The 18915-nt window shown below is 40.2% G+C and overlaps 1 long non-coding RNA gene across 1 annotated transcript in view; it reads right to left on the bottom strand.

Moving 5' to 3' along the window:
- The window catches only part of LOC148185880 (uncharacterized), a 101969-nt gene extending 85355 nt beyond the window's left edge, over window positions 1-16614 (bottom strand). The window contains exons 1-3 of the long non-coding RNA XR_015775553.1: window positions 16489-16614; window positions 13687-13773; window positions 5937-6070 (exon numbers count right to left, since the gene is read on the bottom strand). This is a non-coding gene — a long non-coding RNA (uncharacterized LOC148185880). The remainder of the gene's footprint in view (window positions 1-5936; window positions 6071-13686; window positions 13774-16488) is intronic.
- Between the last annotated feature and the right edge of the window lie 2301 nt (window positions 16615-18915).

The following is an 18915-nucleotide window of genomic DNA, read 5'->3' as shown; positions in this document are numbered from 1 at the left end:
AAGTAATGGTTATTCATGTGCCATCACATCAGACTGAGAATTAATCAGAAATAGTTTCTAAGAAAGTGGTCAATATGCAGATTCACTGACATCTAAAAACTAATCACTAGCCATTGGCTGATTATCATATTGGGTAGCCTGTTAGTAGAGAGTTCCTGAATGTCTGCGAATCAGTAGATAATAACTACGAATTCATCAATTTGCAGTTAGTTCCTGACTTGATCACTGACGAATTCAGCGTTTTACAAGCGAGGCAGAACTGCTTTCAGTAATCACCAGTTAAATTCAGAGTTGAGGTCTTAATGAATGGCTCTATGGTATCCAAACTTCCTGGACCTTTCCACGACAAAAAAAAAAAACAGGATTGCTCTATTGGCTTGCACGCTGAAGCTGGATGATGCTGTCTGATGCAGCAGATGCCACGGTAAATTGAGAGCCTCTCTCATCTCGGCAGCGCTCTCAGTTAAAACCAGAAGGCATGCTCGGTCTTCCCTTCCTCAGCACTCGGGAGGGAGGAAGGAAGGGAGCCGGTTGTTGGCTGGAGATGACTGTCGGATCACTACTGGAAGTGTCGCTGCAGCGGTGCCGTGTGTGTCATCTGTGTGATTGTGCCAGGCAACAGAAACTGTCTGGCCAAAGTCACAGATGGCGTTCGAAGCCATTGGCACTTTGCAGTCGCAGAGGCTCAAGAAGCTCTCAACTCTCACGCTGTCTTTATAGTGATTAAAAGTAGAGGCAGACAGAAGTAGTCTGACACAAACTATTACACAACAATGGTCACATACTTCAAAACAGCTTTTAATCTGGTTTTTTTTTGCAGCTTTTTATGCTGCCGTCATGGCCAGGTCTCCTTGCAAGAGGTTTCCAACCTCTGCGAGACTAAGAGCTCAATTATGATCACCATTAAATACGAAGACAGAGACGGACAGAGCCTTCATTACGTACTCTTCATTAATTTCTTCCATATTTCTGCACATTTTCTGAGAGCTTACAGATACAGACTTACATTGGGAAAGAGCCTCTTAACTATACCTTAACTATTTGTTTTGTTTTGTTTTTATGCTGTTTGTGTTGATTGGTGAGGGGACTTAATTTCTTATCTGTCGAAGCCCAACATTTTGTTTTCTCCCTTCTACAATAACATCTCACTACTTCCTTTTTTGCTCCCAAAGGACAAGACTGCCTGAGGGCTTTGTCACTTGGAAATCACTTTTGGGAATTCACTTTAACGAGTGATGCTGCCCTTTTTCTTTGGAGGAATAATTTCTATCATTCAGATATTATGAAAGAAGATTTAAATGGAAATAGGTACTTGGAAGTACAATTTTAACAATTTTACTCTAAAGGGAGTTCTTGTCTGTTATTCAGTTTGTTTATATGATTTGCATTAAATTTAAAATATTGTCATGTTCAGAATAATTGGGGAATTTTGGTGTGCACGTAACCATAGCCAGCATCTTTAGTCTTTCTCTTGGTGGCTTCCCCTTCTCTCTTGTCTCCATGCTCTATTCTTGTCTTTTCCTTGCTGACTGAGAAATGCAACCAGAATGGCGACCTAAAGATAACATCTTGATCTAATGGCAATGGGACGTAATGACAAGTGGTCCATCATGCTTGCATGCCCTCAGCTTTACATTGTTGAAATCTGTCTGTACATGCCTGTGAGAGTGTGCAACAACAGGGGGGGGGGCATGGATGTATTAAGACAATCTGGATACAGGACAGAGGCAGGGCCCCGTTCATTCCTTAGAGAGATGCTCAGTGTTGCATGAAGCAAAAAACGCTCTATTTCAACTGTATGAAAGTACCCAGGTTTAGGCCCATAGAGCATGCGCACCAGAGTAATTTCACAAAAATGTATCCACTGATTTACAGATGTCTCTTTCCCAATGTAAGTCAATGGGGGAAAAGTCTTTCTTGGCCCCATACCATCATATGACAGACCCTGGTGGTTTTATACCACTTTTGGTCACTATGTAAATTTTTCTTCAAAGCCAAGCACACTTTCTGAGGGCTTGAGAAGGGGCTCATAGCCTTGTAAAGAGAGAGAGCACCAGGTGTGTTGCCCTGTGCGCAAGTCAGTCAGTCAATCTGAAACAGCGTTTCAGCCAGTCCTCCTGCAGTACCTAGTGGTGCAGACATTGACTGAAATTTATCAAACATTGCAAGTGTTTGCAGGAGTTTCCTACATAATATGTGCTAGATTTGCAAGAATCTATGAAATTATGTGCAATACCCACATTGAAATTCATGCCTGGTCATTAGGTATAATTCTGTCTTTTATTTGTAAGTCTGGAAAATATAATGAAAATTGGTCAAAAGGGCCCTGTCAGATTTTCTTCCTTCAGGGCCCCTTCTGACTCTACAATCTCCTCTGCTGTCTGCTCAAAAGGAAGCCATGTGAATGCATGTTCCTAAAACAGATGATAGGTACGAAAGAAAATCCAAATGCTTGTAATTTCATGAATGTTGGAGAAAGAACGGCTTCTTCGTCCTCTCGCAGTCGTCATGATCTCTGTGTCTCCAGGGGTTTTTCTTGTCGCTTTATCATACCAGTGCTAGGGACAGGAAGTCAAGAAGGTTCAATAGGGATGGTGGCACTTCATGGAAACCAATTATACACGGACTCCGAAGCCTTCATTTCTGTGCCGGAGCTTTCAATGGTTTTGATATTCCATGATGAATTACCACAACCAAATGAGAAGGAGAGAGACGGGGGGGGAGCAAGAAAGCGAGAGAGCAAGAGGCTGAAAGAGAAAATCCAGGAGGAATTCTTTGCCTTAACTCCCTCGGGGCATTCAGTGTGTTGGTGGAGTACTGTACGTTTCTCTGGCAAGCCTATCTCCTCTCTTCCACCCACGCGAGTCTCTCAAACCGAATGAAGTCCCAGCGGAGGAGTTCCTTCATCCAGCCACAGTGTGCGTGCTCTTGTGTTGCACACCTCCTCTTAATTAAACAATGGCAAGCACTGAAAATGTTGTTTGACAGAGACTGTGGAAATTAACTTTGTCTGAGAGAAGGAAAATATGAAAAAGTCAAAGCTAATCTCACAGGATGTAAGTTCATTAAGCAGGAAAAGAAAGCTGGACTGAGCTCACTGTATTTTTTATGTTGCCTCTCTCATTGGTTCAAGTGTTGCTTTGACTATATTTCAAGTGAAACTGGACATAATTTCAACACGGTGCCTTTTCTTTAGCTTTCATGTATTCCAGGATCCGTGCGTCTGTGTACTGTATACCCCAGCTAATATGAAGCAGCAAGTGCATCATTACTCAAACAATGCGTAGACAGCTGTACACAAAGTCCTCCAGAGAGGAACCATCCGAACCACTGCCAGCAAGAATTCTTTTCATCTGAATAATCTCAGAAAACTCAGGTTCAGCTGCATTTTTCTTTGGAGCAACACTGAGTACATGTACATGCGCACATACTGTACATCTGGATCACTGCTCAAGGCAATGTTTTGTTTACTGTGCTCGAACACTGCACAGTTCAAAGTGATTTGATTTTTCTAATGAATCACTTAATAAAATGAGGTTATAATCCATCTCCACAGCACAGTGTCATGGGGTAAGTCTGATTTCCTTTATCTAGTAATGACACACAGTTCAGAGAAGCCAGCAAAGACATTTATGTTACAAAAGTGGAAAGACGATAGACATAGAATGAGAGTAGAATAGACATTCCTATTCAAATCAGTGTAGCAGGATGGTCAGAGCGCCGGCCATATTTAGATGAACTGTTGCCATTGCAACCATTGTAGCGGGTTTTTTTCTGTACTTAACTCCATACAAAGAAACACTGAAGTCACTGAGGTGAGGTTTTCTAGTAATGACTTAACAAGCAGTTGAGTAGTACATTTTCACTCAAGCAGTCCATTCGATAAAAAAATAAAATGAATGTTTGTGTGGTTGTCTCAGAACAGCAAATGAGAGATGCTGCTTAGCAGTTTATTTCGGCCAAACCAGAGTAAGTGATCGCTGGAACAATGGAAATACTCAAAGTACTTTTGTTTCTGTCAAATCTGACAGACACATCTGTGTGTTTAACAATGAAGCCTGTTTCGCACAGCATGCGTCAGCAGTGCTGTGTGATATATCCACTAAAAATATTTCATAATTTTAGTGGAGCTAAAATGTATAAAAAGGCAAACAGATAACGGGATGTACTTTTTATCTGTTCACTGATTGGGAGTCAGAATTAACACCTTTGTACAGCAAGTCTGTTCATTTTTTTAATGCATCATCCGATGACAATAGTTATGCACAGATGGTAGCCTTATTTATTGAAGCGTAATTAACTTTTGAAACAGAGGACACTTTTTTCTTAACTATTTGGCATGTTTTTTTGAGGCAGTTTCACTGTGTAGTAATACAGCTAAAAGCTATGTTACTGGAATAAACAGTGAAAATGCTTTTAGATAAAATGTATACAGGTCTATTGTGAATGTGTGGATCTGGGCCTGACTCATTATCCCAGTCTGGTCCTGCTGGTCCTTGTTATCCACCCTTACTGAGGAGACAAATTCAGTAATGACTTATTTTAGTTTAGTCAATTATGAGTGTATAAAAACACACTCAGTGACACTTCTACTTTGTTTCGTTTGATGTGGACTTTCCTATTAACTGCAGTGCAGGTAGAGTGCTGTAAACGGTGTGGGCTGGTAGAAAAGTCTCTCTGATAAAGGTTTAAGTTCAAACACTGTTAAAACTCAGAGAGTTTGGCTGTAACGAGGTGGAGTGCTTCACAGATTCTGGCCGACATCTTTGCAAATGTGATTTATGCTTACGGCGCAGCGAGGAGCTCAAATCTTTAATTACCGTGCAAATTACTGGCCACTGTAATTCATCAGTACACAACCACCAGAACCTCATTTCCACACTAATTTAATGAATAATTGCCTTCTTGGAAAACCTGCCTCTTCTAGTATAATGGCAAAGGCCTTGGAGGATACGGCCACTAATGTGGAGCCGAGTTCACACATTCAACTGGAGCTCTACCTGTTTTTAATGAAACTCATGACGCCGCTGTGAGGAAGAACTGGCTTTAATTGCATTGACGTGCACATCTTCATGCTGCAGGGAATTCGGCTATTGTAAAACCGCTTGTCTGGGATCTCTGGCGCTTTTATTTTCTGACTCAGACAGTAGAGGATGGAGGAGGCTCATTGACCGTCTGCCTTAATTCCTTCTCAGCCCGAGAGAGACCACTGACCACAAACTCTCATCAGTATTTGAAAGATAAAGCCAAGCACACGCATTACCAAAGCTCATGAGACTGAGGTCTATTCTGTGTGTGACATTTTTTTTAAAAACCCTCGAGTCTTTCTACAATCACAGACATCATTATCTGTTGCATATTGCATTGGAATATTTCAGAGCTGCACAAGATTTTGATTTTAAAGTATTTTCTTTGAACATAATGCTTCAATCTGTGTAACTATTGCACATTGCTGGTGAAATACATGTTTCTTTCAGTCAGAAAACTTACTGAGGTCTTAATCTTACTCTGCAGAAATGTTCTTCTTAACAGAAAGTCTATTGTTTTACCCAACAGAGAGACCCCAAAACATAAATCCAATCCCTTCTCTATTGATTCAATGTGCCATGTTAACTCTACTTCCTTCAATAGAAAGAGAGAAATCCGAAGGAAAGCTGGTACAAACGCGCTGACCTTCACTCCCTCCAAAAACACAAGATCCTGGAACTGCGGACTCGTATCCAATCAATTACTCGGTGGCTTAATTGATTTGCAAAGGTAATCACTGGGCACGCGTCCACCAGGGCAGAGTATTTGATGTTTTAATAAATGGTTTTACAGCAGAACTGGATGACTGGATCGATTCAGCCTCTGCAACCTTGATTATAGCACAAGTTGGGGGAAAAACAGCAGTGTAGCAGCGGGACGAGCCAAACGATGCGATTGGTTGGGCTTACCTTTATTGTGGATGCTGAAGTGTTGTAGAGCAGCGTGGTAAAGATCAAAGCTGACCGCATTACTCAATTTTCTCTTACAGGAAGGAAACTGAGACCAGGCGCTTACTGTAGATCTGGTAGCACTGCAGAAAATGCTGTAAAATGTAAAAATAAATATGAATCAGAATCAGTCCTTTAAGAGTCACCTTTAACTGACATTTATCATGATGGTAACAGAACGTACAACACTGGTAGCTCTTAAGTGCAACTGAATTTCTTTAATACTAGAAAAGCTGAGTCACTGTCACTGATCATTGCAGAATAATCTCTGAGTTTCTTAGGACATTCAAAATCCTTTGTGGTTTTCCCCTCTAAAAGGCATTATTGTGACTTTACACCACTAATTCTCTGACATAGAAACTTGATAGTTTAGTATTGGGAGGGGAGTAGGGCTGTGACGGTAACCACAATACCGCGGTTATGAGATGGCGACCATGGGATTAAGCTCATTTCCGTCATGATCGTTTTTTTTTGTTGGTGAAAGTTTCAGGAATGCATTCAATGTGATATGAAATATAAACATAGTAATCATTACATAGTTATGTACGGCTTTTAACGGCTTTTAAGTCATCAAAGGTGGGTGTTCATTAGCAACCCATTTCTGTTATTCCACTGGGAAGGGTGCAACGAAAAGTGCTTTTTCACAAAGACATAACTGCATTTCCAGCAAGACTTGTGCACCAAAACTGTAAACTGGTATTTCAAGCCAAAACATGATCTTTTCTGTGTGCCTAAACCGAACCACATGTTGATCACAGCATACCCCCTACATAATAGCGTACAAATACAATGTATAAATGGTTTGCAGAGATGTACAATGCCAACATTTATTCTGACCTGCATGCATTTGGAAGCACGTGAGACACCTCATTAATTCCTGACAAAGTGATGCCATCACTCACTGAGTTTAACAACTTTTAAAATGTATTTGATGATGTTCCAATGTCAAATTGGAGCACAAAGCTCTAAATATGGTAAGGATTCACATTTCAGTTCCTTTGATAACCATCTATGCAGTAAAAACATAAAATTTACATGTAGTCAAAGAAATAAAAAGTGTGCATTCTGGTTATAATTCAGTCGTAAAATCTTAGTGGAGTGTCCCTCCTCTGTGGCTGCTGACAGCGCTGTCAGCTGAAGTGTGTATCACACTGGACTGCAGTGGAAGAAGCGGCGGCAGCATCTGGTTAAAAACTAGTTCAACTGACTTCTCTAGCATTCAGCACACAGAGCAGGGGGCATCGGAGCAGCGAACAGAAACAAGTCACGCTGTTCTGCGTCGCTCTGGATTCTATTTCCATCTCAGTTATTTTCGTAGTTAAGCAGTACAGGACTCAGTTTGTAAAAGTTCATAGCCTGCCGTGCTGTTATCCGGCATTGCTCTGTGGATAATGAAACCAGTTAAAAAAATAAAATGGTGATTCAACAGAGAAAACTAGTTTCTACTCGGGGGCTTCTCGAGTCATTATTTGAATCATCTGTGTTTACAGGGCAGCAAACTGTGTCCCCATACACATAAACCTTTTCTAAGAGGAAAAAGTTAAAAGTCCATCTTCAGTGCTGCGTGACGATGAACGGTTCAGGTTCACTTAAACACATAAAACTGAGTTTACATATGAAGACATTTGTTGTTGGTGCTCTTGGGTGGAATGGCAATAGCAATTGGTTGGCCAAAGTCTAATATGTAGACTGCCATGTCTCTCAGCCAAGTGACCTCCAAAAATGTATGTCTCCATAACTATCTAATCTGACATACAGATCATCTCAAAAGACAAAATTGTGCAGTCTGATCTTGGCACAAGACTCTAAGATGATTCACTTCAAATAAGATAAATGCAGGTTCATCCTTTGAATTTACTCCTTGTTCCTGTGTTGATAATTTGTGCAAAAATTCAAAGGAGTGTTTGTTCTGCTGTTTGGTGAAATAAACATTTGATGACCGAAAGTTTCTAAAGAGATTGTAATGCTTAAATGCAATAAACTTTGCATTCCCACAGCACTCCTCGCATGGTTTACAGTCTCTTAGACACACATTAAATGAAGTCTGATCAAAGTGCAAAACACAACACAAAGTCCCTACCTGTCATAATTAATTGCAGGTGTAGTATTTATTTGTTTATTTCTAAGGGCCAGGGAACATTAATCAAATCTGACATTCTCAAAAACAATGTAAATGTGCCAGGGTTAAGTAAAACAACTCAATTGTAGCTATTGCAACAACAGGCAGCTTTTATATACAAATTATCTATGAGTGAAATTATATTCTAACACCGAAAATAAAGAACAAAAAAGAGTCAAATGCACTGCCTCCAAAATAACACACAATTACAAAAAAACTTTAATGAGCTTTCATGCTGATTGTCTGTCATAATCGACAAGTCAGAAAAAATACACAATGTCATGTATAGATTACTTTTCAAGGGTTGCGAGAACATCAGTATATGCACTAACTTTAAAGTATAAAGCCTCAAAACTGAGCAAAAGCTGTCACATTACAATAAAAAGTTTGGCCGATCAGTTTAAGATTTAGACGTCCACCTCATCACTATACGGAGGTATAACCAAACTACCACAAACCAGTAAAATCAACACCAAAGAAAATGCCTGTCACATACAGTACGCACATGTGCAGATTACATTTGATGTTTTTTCAATCAGCAACAAATAATGCAATAAAGTTATGCAATCAACCATTAAGAATATTTGATTCAAAAACTCCAATATAGCCATTTTGAAAGCTGAGGTAGGCAGAACATTGGCAAAGGCAAAAAACAGAAGAAAAATCTGCAAATTGAAAATACATTACAATACCTCCTGCAGCTCATCCCTCTCTGTCCTAAAACCCCTCCCACCAAACGACCACCGGCACTTATTTTCCGCGTTCATACAGTAACCCAGTGTTTCCCATACACTGTTTTTTTTAATCACATTTCATGTACAGTTGCATGCAGTGTATCTGCTTAGCCCCTCCTTGCACTGCTCTCACTTTCTGTGTTTGTTAGACAGCAAATTAGACAAGAATTAGCTAGCTAGCCGCCCCACCGTCCCTGAACTCCCTCCCTGCTGCCGTGAATTGCTTCCCCAGTAGGAGAGTGCAGACAGAGTTTTGGTATGCCGTTGGAGCAGCTCAAATTAGCCAGCGCAAACGCCCCAGCACCAGGTGTCACAGCGAGCTGGTGTTATCCCAACCTGTGCAGTGGTACCAACGAAAAGTCTGAATATGTAGCAGTGAGTCGGGGCTGTGCAGTCCCCAAGAACTGTCCCCAAGGTGGTCAGTAACTGCGGGAAGTGAGGTGGAGGACACACTGATTCAAGGCTCACACTAACGTAACCTTCATAAAATTGAACTTGAAGGCGCAGCTGTGAGCTGTTCGTTCCAGTTAACAGAAGGCTAAAGTACAAGCAACATTTTATTTATCGTCTGACTCTCTTTTTTGGTTGCTTTGCAATGCAGGCTGCTTATTCTGGAGTAGAAACTTTCTCAGCAGGATCCTCCTCCATTAAATCAGGTTTTTACCAAAGGGCCATGCATGTGCGTCTGCATTTGTAGAACAGCCAATAGGAACTCCCTCTCTCTGAAATGACCCGTGTTTGGCCAGAGTCTTTCATCACAGGCTAGATTTTCTAAAGCCTGAAACAGAGCCAAGAGGAGGTGCAGAAGTCTATTTTTCTCTCAGACCACTTAAATTACAACATTCTCAGTTTTTTTTTAAATCAAAATAAAACTACCTACCCCCTGGCTTTAAGGGCTCGGTTAACCAAAGATGTCAACTGATTGCTGTTGATGGTTGCTGGTCGCTGCTATTCCATAAAAGAAGGCAAGCAAACAACAAAATGAATAAAATAAACTTTAAATAACTTTCTTTAACCTTTACTTGGATAGACAGACTACATGTGACTTTACTTTGGACTCATGTCAGCTTGTAGGTCTCATTTAACACAGTCTAATGGAAAAGTCTTACAAGATAGTTTGTTCTCACTAAGTTTGCGGTGAAACTTTGTTCCCACGAGTTTCATATGAAAGTCTTTTTGGATCTTTTTCAGATAGCTTGAATAAAAACTATGATCATTTAAATGAGGACAAATACTCTGAAGTTAATCTTAACGCCTTCACGGCTCATCAGAGGATCTTCCTGCCTCTTTGTACACAGCTCCCCACCTTCACAGTCTGCTCATTGTGGAGGAAACGGTGCCTCTGGGAGGCATTTCTGAAGTTTAACATTTCCGTGGGTTTACTAGTTGAAAGGCTGCCCACCAGCCAGTTTTAATTGCCTTAGGGGGCCATTAGGACAGGTCATCCGTCACTCAGGGCTGCGTCTGTGCACCTCGCTGTGGGATCAAACCATCTGATCTGAACCACAGCAGGGCCCCCCAACAAGAGGAAGACAGTTAAGTGACAAACTGGGATTTCCTGTTTTTAAGAAAGATACGCTCACACCTGAAATTGGATTTTTTTTCCCTCTCTGGTGCTCACACAAGTTCAGAACAACTAGCCTAAAATGACCAGATGTCATCTTGTGCTCTTCAGTTTTTCGAAACATGAACAACAGCATCTCAGTGCTGTTTGTTGTTCACAGGGCACGGTCCTTGAATTCAGATTAATTTCTCCAGCTAAAGCATTGGAAAACACAAGGTTTGGCTTTAGTCCAAAAAACACAGTTTTGGGTCAGTTCTTATAATAATACCAAGGTTGCAATAATCTGATTAAACCCAGACTGAGAGTTTGAGATAATGCCTTAACTGTGGAAGCATCTGATTACGTTCCACACTGTTACCTTTTAGATTCACACAATATGATTTTCAACAAAACATAGCAACAACCCATTATTATTATAGTCTTATTTTATTAAATCTCCTCTAATCCACATTTTTGTTCCTGTCGCTTATTCCTACGCATTGTTTGCTTAATTTAATCAAGTATGCCTCTGCAAAAGTTCTTCTGTGTACTCTGGTTCATAAAAGTATCCTCGTTTCCAAACTGAGACTTCGTTGTCGCTGTCATTATGGCTCTTTTTTTAATGTTCTTGTATTTGCTGTGTTGTCCATAAACTTCTGAAAGTTTGACACCAACAGTTGATCAGTGTAATACAGTGCACAGCACGGTTGCACTTATGCATAAGAATACAGAAGTTGGGGCGTCAAGTAGCTCACCTGGTAGAGCGGGCGTCCCGTGTACAAAGGCTATGTACTTGCCGCAGAGGCTGCAGGTTTGATTACAACCTGTGGCCCTTTACTGCATGTCATCGCTTCTCTCTCTCTCCCCCTTCACACTGTAACTGTCCTATGCACAGACTTTAATCACATCGCGATTAACACATGACAACCCTACTAAGAACATTATACAACCTCGCTCCAAAAGATCCGAACTATCCCTTTAAGTACAAATCATACCCATTTAATTTAATCATATACTTCTACTCCACTACATCTGAAAGGCAAATATTATACTGCACTGTTTTGGTTCAGACTCCTTGCTCTTATTCGGGGTGTTTCCATGTGCAGCAAGCAGTTGTTTTCAGCAAAAAGCTAAAAAAAAAAAACCCACTGCGAACTACCTGCTCAGCACCTAACTGCAGACATACAAAGCTGTGACTCGCTGGTGAACACAGAGTGAAGCATTTAGCAGATGTAGAGACAGGTATTTCCCTTAAGAGTTGGTAGAGACTGGAAACAGAGCTTGTTTTTAACAATGATGATATATCATCTTATATTGTCTTTTTAATTCAAGTTTACGTATGTAAATGCCGTTGTGTTGCATTTTATGCATGACCTTTGCTCTAGAAAAAAAGTTTATTCTAATTATTATTATCAGTCATTTAAATTGGAAGCAAATACATACACATTAAGACAAATATATAAGACTTACATATGTCTGGCATGCAGATGTGCAGCTTAAATGAATGGTAATGATGCTCCATGTCTGCTGGATGTGCAAATGAGCAACCGCTTTTTACCATAACAAGGACCATTTCCAGTTCTCTAACAAGTCTTAAACCAATCCTCTCTAAGCACCTTAGGTTTTAAAAATAATTAGATTATAAAGATTTTTAACAACAGAGAGACGAATCTGAGAATCAGATAAGGCCGATGATGGAATTCACCACAAATGTTTAAAGGTGACAAATTCAGATACAGATAAATACAATTAGCCATCGTATGTAATTTTTATGCATTTTCAGCAATGCAAAATATATTATCTTAAACACTAAACCTGAGATTTACACTTGCAAAGGTCACAGACTGTGATGTAAGAGATGATTTATAGGAATAATCAAATTGGGTAAGAGCAAACAAGTAATAAGGCGAGTCAGTGCTAAATCAAGACAGGCATAAAAGCAAATAAACAAAAAAAGCTGAACTGTGAGGGAGCTAATGAGAGCTGACTGAAGGTAAAAAAGTCATTTCTAAGGAGAAAGTGATGTATTGTTGCATGGCTGTGCCGGCTGCTGCGCCTGTGGCTGCAGTGGGCCCTCAGAGAGCCGCAGTCCACCCTCACCTGATTATTTTTCACCTTGTTTACAGCGGCACTCCTTCATGGCACTGCCTCCATCTCCCTCCCCTGCATGGACCTGTCTCATTACGTCCATCTCAACAAGTCAGTCAGCCGAGAGAGAAGGAGGGAGGGAGCGCGCAAGAGAGGAGGAAAGCGGGAGAGATGGGTGGGGGACAGGTAATACAAGGACAGGTGAGGAAAGACGATTAGAAAGAAATGAATATAGTCAGAGGAACATTGTCTAAATCCGTCCTGACAAGAGACGAGAAAGTGTTTAGTGTGGAAATCACTCTGAGCGTGTAAATTCATCTGAGGCAGGACGGGCAGGGAAGGACAAAGTAGCACCTTACATCAAGTGTGGCTCTGCTTTATATCAGGAATAACGTCTCAGAAAGGAGTAAACAGTTATAACAGCACACATCCACAAGCAGAGTCCTGCAGCACTTTCTGCATCTCATTAGTCTTTCTTCATACGCTGTCACTCACAGCAAAGGTATGAGCTCACATGTTTTTTGGGAAAATGTATTTTCCAGAGAAATTATCATGTTTTGGAGGCAGCATGCACAGACTCTCAAACAGGATCAAACCAGAGAGTGCCAGGAAAAAAAATGAACATTTTATTCCCACCAATACATTTACAAGTTCAGTATACCAGGAAATAGCCATAGCCACTGAGTTCAAAGGCTACTTATAGTGTTCTGTATTACAATCCTGCACTAAGTGGAATTGGGAGCAATTTCTGAAGACATTTTGTCCTGGTAAATACAAGTATTGGATCGGGACTTGGTATCAGCAGATACTCAATATCAAATGACTCGGATCAGGATCAGAGAAAAAATACTTGATTGGGACATTCCTAAATAAAATATCAGACAGCTAGTAACTCATGATACAGCACAACCTAAAAACAAAACCAGCATGACAAAAGTCCTCAAAGCTACTGGCAGACCTGCACAGTGACTGAAAAACAAGAAATGCATTAAGTAGAAAATTAAAAGTTATTAAATGCTCTTCAGGCTCTGTCCTGTCCCCTCACTATTTGAGTAAACACCAGCAGCCGCATAACAGCTAGTGCACAAGCAAACCAGCAGATAATATGACCTCCAAGACATAAACCACGGCACAGCAAGAGGTTCAATACTCACAAACACATTAAACATTAGAAACATAGCTAACGTTAGCAAAGACACAGACAGACAGAGGGTTTAACTGGCTCACCTTACCTGAAGTCTAAGCCCATTCTGCTGATTTTTTCTGGAGGTGAAGTTTCCAGTATCCGTGTCTTTTGAAGTCCAGACGCTCTCACTGTAACGATAATTTAATGTTAGTTCAGCTAGCCACACAGAAGCTAACGTTAGCATTACTAGAAAACAAGCTAACGTTTACAATACTAAAATACAAGCTAACTTTACCTTGCCCACTTTTTCCATTGAAAATTTACCGTTAAATTTCCTTTTGGTGCGTAAAGCCAGAGCACTACTAACACAATTCACGTTAACAATAAAATAAAATACAATGACTCTTTCCAGAGTGCCCTCTATTAAGCATTGATTTTTTAATTAGCCTCACCTGCCATCTCTTTGGTAAAGTCTCATCAGCCTGCTTTGTGCATGTGCCAATTTTGGAAAAGTAACAGGAGGCCAGCGGGCTGTTAACTGAAATTAATAATAACTTTTTTCAGTATATATATACTACATTAATAACCTTTCGAAGTCCAATGTCCTCACTCATCCTTCTCAAGATGTAAATTCAATAGCAGCAGGCCAGCACAGGTGAGGAGTAGGCAGGGGCGTTTCTAAGATTTGTGGACAGTCGGGGCTCAGCCCAGACCCCGCGGGACCCAGAGCACCCTCCTCCCAAACCTTTTTTTGAAAAAAAAAAGATCTATTTTGGTGCTTTTTAATGCACTTTTCTTTTTTACATTTAAAGTAGCCTACAGGTGTGAACCAATTTATATTCATTGTGAAGCAGAAAATAGTCACTCAGCACCCAGATGAGTGTCACTGCTTTGCGTGTTTGCATTGAATTTTAACGCTTTGAAAACTTAGCAAATTGGTTTGATTTCTTTGAAACACATGAACAAAGGAAATGACAAAAAATAGCAAGAAATTGGTTAAAGGTTACAAGAAAATTACCTGAAATTAGAAAAAATATGAAAAAAAAAGTAAATTACCTTGAAAAAGTGATCAAAAACAGCACAAAAAAATAATAATTATGTTAATAATATATACATTTTCTAAAAGTAATATAGTTGTTACATCTTAATCTGTCATTGGATGTAAATGCAGGTTAAAATGTCCGAACTGACAAACTGTCCTCCAGGTTGTGTGTCTCGCATGCTTCATGTTGACATTGTGTTGGATGAAGCCGTGCATCTCCTGCTGTCGCCGAGCCCGCGGATCATCGATCTGTCCCTCCAGTCCCTCAGAGGCCTTAGCTCGCCGCCGCTACGACTGCGATTAGCTTGTCACTCTCCACATTTCTGGAGCAGAACTAATCAGGCTGGAGAAGAGACTTGCCCCTCTGCTATCCATGCATGACTTGTCCTACCAATGTATGCAAGCGACGAACAGAAGCACAGCAGAATTGGATTTTATTTGCAGAATCTCTCTGGCGTGCTGATGGGAAGCCGATCTGTTTCGCTGTTAGAGACACGTGGAGTTCATCTGTCTTCTGTGTAATTGATCAGCAAGAGTGATTGAGTGTATCAAGAGGTGATTATAGTAATTAACAGGTTTAGACTGATATATCAGTCTATTAGATACTGACTGTCAGCCAGTCATGTTGTTTGATATGATGGGGGGAAATGGCCTGGACTCTTTCCTGTTATTTTCTGTTAATTGTTTATGTTTTGTTTGTTTGTTTTGCTAAGAAATCAGTATAAGGCTACAGTAAATCCTTAGTTTTAGTTGCAAATTTTGTACTTATTTGGCCATAATTGCAATAACCAAAAAAAAAGATTTTGAAGTTAAATGTATTTTTCAGCTGTAATAACACCCCCTATCATGCACGGTGGTTTTTTGTACCAATGTCTGTGCTTGTAATTAGACTGGTGCAAAATCTGTGTTACTATAAATAGTACAAAATGTCACTTCAATGGCAACGGCCATGCAAGATATTAAAAGGCTAGGGGTTCAACACTCTGTGAATACAGAGGTCAGTCACTCAGGTTCTGATATGAAAGTATTGGAACTGCTCGTTGCATACGCCAAAAGTTTTTAACTTCCAGGTTAACTTCTGGGGTTTGCATCCCACTGAATATACGCTGTGGTGTATAGTTCCCGCTAAGCTCATAGACTTTACATTGGGATGATGTCACTGATTTTTAGATCACTTTTCTCAGCTCGAGGAAAGTTTTTTAAGTAGAAAAGCTAAATGGGTCAAAAATGCATGATAGTAAGAACCATAATTGACCGTATTTGCAGTGCGAGGTGTCCTGTCACCAGTTTTACAGGTGTCTCTTTTACCGTGGTGGTCTATGGAGAAAATGATTTATGCCCACAGGGGATTTTTTTTACTGTAATACTGCCAGAGGCTGTAAATTGGCAGCATGGTTGAGCTGCTTTCCTGGGGGCATAGTGTTCATGCATTAACCCAAAATGGTAACTTCCACTGCTACACTTATATACAGATAAACTAAATGACATACAAAGTATTAGCATCTATACACTGGGAGTGCTTGCTAACAAGTGAAAACAGATCAAAACAAATTATGTATAACCCTTTTTAAAGAAGCTGAAACCTTTGTATTTGTTAATATTAGACTTTATTTCAATGTAACCAACAGCTGATTTAAGGAGGGGACATCATCCCTCGTTAGAGTAATGACCAAAATGCATGTTGCATGTTAACCTGCAACCCAATCACCAGAATAAATGTTAGCATATGCGACGGCAGGGTGGGACCTGTTTGGGCTACAGCCCTATCAGAAAGAGCTGTAGCCCCACGTTATCCCTACCATTAAACAACCCAAAAAGTACCATATCAACTCTTTTAACTTTATTTTTCATCTTTGTTTACCTGTACACTGTGCTCTCCCGGTGACAACGGTCCAACAGCGCCTCTGTTCCGCATCCTAACAGCATATTGCAGTGTGGTGCAGTGATGGCGACAGCCTCACACATAAAACTGATCCCAGTTCAGGAGTAGAATCGCCCTTCCTTTATTAAATTCACTGGTTGGTCATCAACGTAAGGATATTACTGACTTGAGATCAGATTTCACGATCAGCTAGAAAGCTCGAACACGCTGCGTCACTGACGTCACTCGCGTGCGCCTTTACCAGTTAACGTTTACCGCTCATGTTACCGCTCACCGCCCGTAATACATCCATGTTACCGCCGCCAAAACTAGCTAGCAGCTAAACCGAATTTAAGTTGGGAAATTGAAATGTCAAAATGGACCGTTTCATTTTTTAAACGCCCATGGACAGAAAATTTGCGGGCATGTTGGATAATTTTTCATACACACCTGAGGAGGGACAGGACAGGGAGGAGCCCGCTTCCTCCACCTGCCAGACCGAGTGAGTTTAAATGTTTAAATTTCTTCATAAATGTCTGTCTTTCTTTCATTGTGTGTGTTTATATGTGTATAAAGTGTGACATATAATTTAAAATGCGCAATGTTTAGGTTCCGGTGTGTGAGTAATTGCCTGCGGAGAGCATTGCGGTGTGGCGTTCAGTGTAATCGGTATTACTTATATTGAAATTTTGACATTGATTTGAGCCCCATCTTTATATAGCCAAACAAAAAAAAAAAAAAAAAATGTGTCTGCTGTCGCCACTGAGTGTTGGCATTGTGCATTTCAGCAAACCACAGATAGGATACTTTACATTTGTTATTATGTTATATGATATGTGGACCATCACTTTGGTTTAAGTGTGGCTATGTTTAGGTACAAAACAACTGGTTCGGAAAAGGTAATGTTTTGGCTTAAAAGGCTGGTTCTGGCAGCACCATCCCGGCTGGATGGGCGATGTTTTTGTAAAGAACACCCGTTTTTGGTGGTACTATCTCCGGTTGAAATGCAGCAACAAGTCATTAAAACACACCCAGGTGAGATCACTGATTCCCAATTTCAGTTTCTGTCTCTTTTTCCCCACTCCCCTTCTTTAAAATGTTATAAGGTTTTAACAATATGAACTGATTATGACAACATTAACATTGGGAATTAGTCCAAACATTAGGAAGCTAAATTAGCTGTATTTTCACCTTTTTGAGTGGAGTGGCGAACAAGCAACAAGTGTCAACTCCCAACATGTCAAAAAATGAAGATTTTATCCTCATTTCATCTTTTGAACAGCTCATTGCAGTGGTGGAATATTGTGTCAAAAAAAATCCAAAATTCAAGTCTCTTCATAACAATCAAAGACACATCATAAGAGTTTGTGCAGTATGAAATGTTTTGATTTTACATGGCAATAGGTACCTACAATGACCTTATAAATCAATGTAATGAGCCCTTCACAAGATGAAATAAGCACAATACACCTGAAGTATCCAAAGAGCGCCTGTATGTAATCACCTCAAAGACCCAACAGCACTTCTGTTCCATTGTGGTCAAGGTTTTATCCTCTTTTGAAAGAAAAAAAATGGATATTTCACACACACTGGAGATGTTTGACCTCCTGAACTGAACTGGATCATTGTTGTGTTATATGCGGCAACTGGCAGTAAGATGAGAAGAGTACACATCACACAGGAGAAAACATTGATTTCTACTTAAAGTGAGTGCATTTTAAAGGCTTTGTAAAAAATGACCTGATCTGAAGTGGAGAGAAGAAAATAAAAGTTATTCCACAGAGGTATCCAGGTGAGAACATGTGTGGTAACACCACCTGTTTTTCCCATGAGTCACACTGACACCGAGGCACATGGGAGCAACAAAGGGTGCAGGCTCGGCATGGACAAATTAAAAATTCAGTTCTGGGATAAAAGTTTCTCACTTACATGCTTGGCCCCAAAAGCTCTTTATTCTGTGCAAACATTTCTCTTTTGAAATTAATTCAGTGCTGCATATTTGGCCGCATAAAATATTAACAGTATTTTAATATTTTAGTGCAAATAATGAGGGCTCTTGACCTCTGTATTTAAATTTAATCATTACATGCAGAATTTATAAGCTGCATTTTCCCTTGTCTGTCCTGGAAATTTTTCCAGTAATTTTCCCATGAAGTGCAGATTGATGAGGAGCCTGTCTCCACATAATAGATGAACACAATTGAAAAATCATCAGGCAAAAATTGTCATGAAGTACCCATTTTCTGAGAGAATGCAATCTATCCACTAAATGAGCAAAAAGCCTCAGAATGTGATCATTTAATCAAACCAAATATTTTGTCTTTGGACTCGTTAGTTATAAAGGTTGAGCGGTGTGACTGTGATAAGGTAAAAAGGGGCCAAGCATGAAGCGTGTGACAGCTCCATCACAAAGCACCATCGTTTACA

Source organism: Plectropomus leopardus, chromosome 22 (assembly GCF_026936395.1).
Source record: "Plectropomus leopardus strain MGB_pleo_1.0 chromosome 22, ASM2693639v1, whole genome shotgun sequence".
NCBI lineage: Eukaryota > Metazoa > Chordata > Actinopteri > Perciformes > Serranidae > Plectropomus > Plectropomus leopardus.
The sequence above is the reverse complement of the archived record's forward strand: the minus strand, read 5'-3'. Positions and strand labels throughout refer to the sequence as shown.